This window comes from Podarcis bocagei (assembly GCF_964188305.1).
Source record: "Podarcis bocagei genome assembly, chromosome: 11".
In the NCBI taxonomy this organism is placed as follows: domain Eukaryota; kingdom Metazoa; phylum Chordata; class Lepidosauria; order Squamata; family Lacertidae; genus Podarcis; species Podarcis bocagei.
In genome coordinates this window covers 11942761-11948760 of record NC_138136.1, presented here as the reverse complement: position 1 = coordinate 11948760, position 6000 = coordinate 11942761, and positions in this window count along the sequence as shown.

Below are 6000 nucleotides of genomic sequence, written 5' to 3'. Positions count from 1 at the left end.
AGCGGGAGGGTGTCATTTTGGGGTTTGGGTTGATTTTGTATTACTTTAGATTTGAAATATATCTAAGAACAATACAGCACTCATTTCGGTTTCAAAATAAAATAGGTTTATAGTTTATATTTATAGAGCAGGTTTAGAAGCCCAGAAGCTGGAGTTTCCCCTTCCTACCACACGTTCTGTCATTCACACATGACCAGCATTACTTAAAAAGAGCAGATAAATGGAATTTGCTGCCAAGGAGTGTGGTGGAGTCTCCTTCTTTGGAGGTCTTTAAGCAGAGGCTTGAAAACCATATGTCAGGAGTGCTCTGATGGTGTTTCCTGCTTGGCAGGGGGTTGGACTCGATGGCCCTTGTGGTCTCTTCCAACTCTATGATTCTATGAAATCACACAGGGGTTCCACTGGTGACAGAAAAAAGGCTCATTTCTTCATATTTAAAAGGATGGCTTTGGATTCTAAGTCTGCATAGTGAGAACTTGTTTCATGGCTGCCTCATACAGGGGGGGGGGAGTTGGAACCTGGGAGTTTGGGACAGAACTGCCCCCCCCAAGTTTTAGTTTCCCCTGCCTGTCTGTTAATCTCAACTTTGCCCTCTTCTGACTGGAGGCATGCAAGGTTGCTTATACCCAACACACTCATCAAGGTAAAAGGTAAAGGACCCCTGGACGGTTAAGTCCAGTCAAAGGCAACTATGGGGTTGTGGCGCTCATCTCGCTTTCAGGCCGAGGGAGTTGGTGTTTGTCCACAGACAGCTTTCCGGGTAATGTGGCCAGCAAGACTAAACCACTTCTGGTGCAATGGAACACTGTGATGGAAACCAGAGTGCACAGAAATTGCATTTACCTTACCGCTGCAGCGGTACCTATTTATCTACTTGCACTGGCGTGCTTTCAAACTGCTAGGTTGGCAGGAGCTGGGACAGAACAATGGGAGTTCACTCCATCGTGGGGATTCGAACTGCTGACCTTCCGATCAGCAAGCCCAAGAGGCTCAGTGGTTTAGACCACATTGTCACCCAGCATTGAGAGCAAAATTTGAACGTTGTAACCTTACTGAAAGCTGCTAAGCCAATGAAACAGAGCTAATATCCACAAATGCAGTGCGAAAGACATACAGTCACACAGACAGAAGTCAGACGAGATTCGAGTTATCCCAACCAATACCTCTCATGATAAGCCATGCTGAAGCAACTCTCATCATCACTAACCCACAGGGAGAATGGAAGGGGAGCACCTACAATGCCATCTGAAACCTCCCACCCACAGGCCCACGTTGCTATGGCGACGTTGCTAGCCCACTCACATCAAGGCAGCAGTAGCATCACCTTGGGCGAGACAGGATGTTAAAGTGGGCGGGGAGCACCATGAGCATTTATCTTCTCGTGCAGGAGAAAGAAACTCTCGGATGCGCTTCTCGCCCCAAGGTTTCCATTTGCGGAGACACCCAAAGTAAACGCACATTAAAACAACAAAAGAGGAGTAGCCATGTTAAGACTTTTGCACCGAAGAATTGTGTGACACTTCAAAAGATCAACACATTTATTATGGCTGAAGCTTTGGCAGGCCATAAGACTCTTAGGTGTTGTTCTTCGCACACAAAGAAGGCACACAGCGACCACGGTATAAATAGGAAGTACAATGGTACCTCGGGTTAAGAACTTAATTCGTTCCAGAGGTCCGTTCTTAACCTGAAACTGTTCTTAACCTGAGGTACCACTTTAGCTAATGGGGCCTCCTGCTGCCGCTGCGTGATTTCTGTTCTCATCCTGAAGCAAAGTTCTTAACCCGAGGTACTATTTCTGGGTTAGCAGAGTCTGTAACCTGAAGCATCTGTAACCCGAGGTACCACTTTACAAAGTGCTAGCTGATGCATCTTAATGTACAAGACAGCCCTAGATGTGAGCTCTCAGCCTCTCACCCCCGAAAATGGATCTCGTATCCTGATTGCCAGAGGGTTTTTGTTCCTTAATGAGTGCTTTGATAGATCCAGCTTCTGCTTGTCGTGTAACCGTTGTCCTGTATAAATTGCAGAGCATATTTTTCTCTATTGCTTCCTGCTTCACGGCTATTGAAGAGACCGGAGTTGACTTGGTGTCAGTCAAAAAGTAATGCTCAAAATAAAATCCTTTCACACAGTGCTATTCTTCTAGGGAAAAGGGTGCCAGAACTCACCATGAAAGCAACGAACTTTCAAAAATGTGATTTGCCTCAGTCCATTCTACACTCTCAGAACCCTTAGGACCAGATTTCATGTCATATGCACATAGAAGTAGCATGGCAGATTGCCCCCCCCCCCCATAGAGTTGGAAGAGATCCCGAGTGCCATCTAGTCCAACCCCCTGAAATGCAGGAATCTCAACTATAGCATCCATGACAGATGACCAACTTCTGCTTCAAAGGACGGAGAGTCCATCACCGACTGAGGGAGTCTGTTCTACTGTTGAACAGCTCTTAATGTCAGAAAGTTCTTCGTGAAGGAGTCTGCTTTCTTGTAACTTGAAACTATTGGCTTGCGTCCTACCCTTCAGAATAGGAGAAAACAAGCTTGCCCCATCTTCCGTGCCACAGCCCTCGAGATATTTGAAGCTGGCTATCATATCTCTTCTCGGTTTCCTCTTATCCAGGCTAAACATAGCCAGCTCTTTCAACCGTTCCTCATAAGGCCTGCTTTCCAGCCCCTTGATCATCTTGGTCGGCCTCCTCTGCGCACGTTTCAGCTTGTCAATACCCTTCTTAAATTGTGGTGTCCAGAACTGGACACAGTATTCCAGATGTCATCTGACCAAGGCAAAATAGAGCAGCATTGTTAATTCCCTTGATCGGGACACTATTCTTTTGTTGATGCAGCTTAAAGAGCATAAGCTTATTTTGCTGCTGTATCACACCGTTGACTCATGGTAAGCTTGCCGTTTACTAGATCCTTTCCACACATACCACTGGCAAGCCTGGTGTCTCTCATCTTATATTTGTGCAGCTGGTTATTTTTGCCTACGTGTAGAACCTTACATTTGTCCCCATTGAAATTCATTTTGTTAGTTTAGGCCCGGTTTTCCAATCTGTTACGGTCATTTTAAATCCCAGTTCTGTCTTCTGCGGCATTAGCTGTCCCTTCCAGTTTGGTGTCACCTGCAAATTTGATGAGCACTCCCTCGATTCCTTCACATAAGTTGTTTATAAAGATGTTGAACGACAACAGGCCCAGAACAGAACTCTGCAGCACCCCACTTGTCGCTGTTTTCTTGAGTGATGAGGAAACATTAGGAAGCACTTTTTGGGTTTGGTCAGTCTGCCAGCTACAAATCCACCTAATAGTTAACTCATGCAGTCCACATGTTCCCAGCTTCCTTGCAATATCATGGGGGACCTTGTCACAAGTCTTACTGAACTCAAGATGCACATGCATGCAGCAAGCACTGACCCAATCAATCAGAGTTACATGAGAGGCTCACATTTCTTTGCACTACTGGGGGAATATTTGGGTGAGGTTTGTTTGCTTTTGCAGAATATTGCTCCTCTGAAAATGATCCAACACTTCAGGAGACTGGGAAAGGGAAAAAGAGATTAAGGGTACATATTGATATAGGAATGTATTAGATAAAATGTAAAGAAATATACAATAATAAGAGTATTCATTTGTAAAAAAAAGAGTATACAACAAGATTGACAGGAAGGCCATAGTGTTGGTACAAATATTATTTTGAAATGGCTTTAGGTCTTTGTTTTTTCTTTTCTTTCTTTTCCTCCTTTTTTCTTTCTTTAGGTACATTAATTTGGTATATAAACTTTGTATACATGTTGGAAATTATATTATAATATGCCCTGTAATGTAATATGATAATGTATACATATGTGACATAAGAACATTAATAAAAATAAGGGGAAAGGGGGGGAAAGAGAGAGAGAAAGTTCCCCCCAGAAATTTGGGCTTGCTTAATGTTGAACAAAACTCTATTGTTAGTTCATATTGGTGGATGAAGGAAGCATCGGTTTCAGAGAGTCGAGTCGAGAGTACTAGGAGCCCAACCCATTGCTTTCTCAAACAATAGCATACTAGGAACAATGGTTGTGCCCAGGGCTGGATTTAGGTTTGATGAGGCCCTAAGCTACTGAAGGTAAGGGGCCCTTTATATGTCCAGCTGTCCTTTGTCAACAACAAATTGTCGCTCTTTTTTGTGTTGATTGATATATGCTATATGATAATTTATGGGCTAATAGGTATCTAAAGCCATTTGCACAAAACAAATAGGAGCCTACAAAACACTGTTGCTGTTTGTAGGTTTTATTTTATTTGTTTTTTATCTTATATTTTGGAAATGTACATCCAGGTTTTTTTACTTTTAATTTTTTGGCCCCCCCCAAAAAAGTGGGGCCCTAAGCTATAGGTTGTTTAGCTTATATGTAAATCCGGCACTGGTTGTGCCCCCAAATTCACAGGTGGTGACAACTGAGAAGGCCATTTCACCAATGCAAAAAACTGAGTGTGAGAGTCTGGGTTGTAGCAGAGATGAAATAGCTTGACTTCCATTGTTAGAAATAAAAAGCTTATAAGCTATTATTGTACTTGAAATGACATTTAATTAGAAAGCCTGCCTTGGAGCATGCTGATCAAGGGAAAGAAGATGTGGTTGTGTAGCAAAAATGGCACATCTACCAGGGGAATTTGAAAAGAAGACAACCTATTTAACATGGGGAGTTACTTTCAGCTGCAAGAAAGAGATGACATTGTTTGAACCAGTAAGATACATTGTCAAAGGTTTCGTTTTTCCACAAGGAAGTCCTTTAAGATGGCTGTATCTGAAACATTACTACAAATAATATTATTGTTTGGGCTTTGGTTATTCAGTGCATTTGCTAATCTTTGTGTCAAATTGTTCCACCGGTAAATGGCACCTGTCTAAACTCTTCTTTTGCTCATTTTCGAACAGTGAGGGGGAAAAAAATACTGTTTATCATCACAGTTTTGAGTTTTGAATTGAATTGAAATTAATTGAATTAATTGAATTTTTAATTTTAAGTGAATTAATTCAAATGAACATTCATTGTGATTTAGAAAGCTCTATGCTATGACTCTCTCTCTGTGTAGATAGACAGACAGATCGACAGATAGACCAATAGATAGGGGGGCAGGAAAGAGGTGAGGACCTCAACAGGTGTGAGTAAACGGTTTATTATGAAGCAATGCTGCATAACAAACTCAAGGAAGAATGCTGTGTAGCTAACCTAAAGCACTTCAAGGCCTTCTGTCACAATATTTCTCCTTCCTTCCCTCTGTCCCTCTCTTCCCAACTGCCTCAAGATGCATGATGCGTTGAAGGCTCCTGATGGGATTATACCCAAAAGTGGGAAGTAAATTTAAAACGAGCTGATATGAGGCACAGGAAACAGGCAGAAGAGAGAGAAAAGGAGGCTTTGGTTGTTTATATGCAGACCTGTCATTTCAATCTCTACAGTCATAGGTCTTGTTATGTTTACTTCACGTTAAATCTTTTCAGGTTGCGTCCCGCGGTGACCCAGAAGTACAGTGGTACTGAAACACCAGAGTGGTGACAGAAAAAGAAATTTCTGCCAATTACAGTGGTACCTCGGGTTAAGAACTTAATTCGTTCTGGAGGTCTGTTCTTAACCTGAAACTGTTCTTAACCTAAAGCACCACTTTAGCTAATGGAGCCTCCTGCTGCCGTTGTGCCGCCGCCGCACGATTTCTGTTTTTTTTAAAAAAATAATATTTATTAATAATTTCAAAATTACAGAAAAGAAAGAAAAAAATTAAAAACAACAGTACAATACATAGAAAAAAGAAACAAGAAATAAAAAACAAGGCGTAAAAACCAATGCAACAATACAGCAAAAAGATAAAAAAGAAGGAAAAAAAGACACAAATCCCATATTACATATCTTTAACTTCCATTTGCTTATTTCATTGACCTCCTCACACCTCCCTTTTTGTATTCTAGTTTAATTGATTATTTCAGCAAATTCTTTCCATCTTTCTCAATTTTTA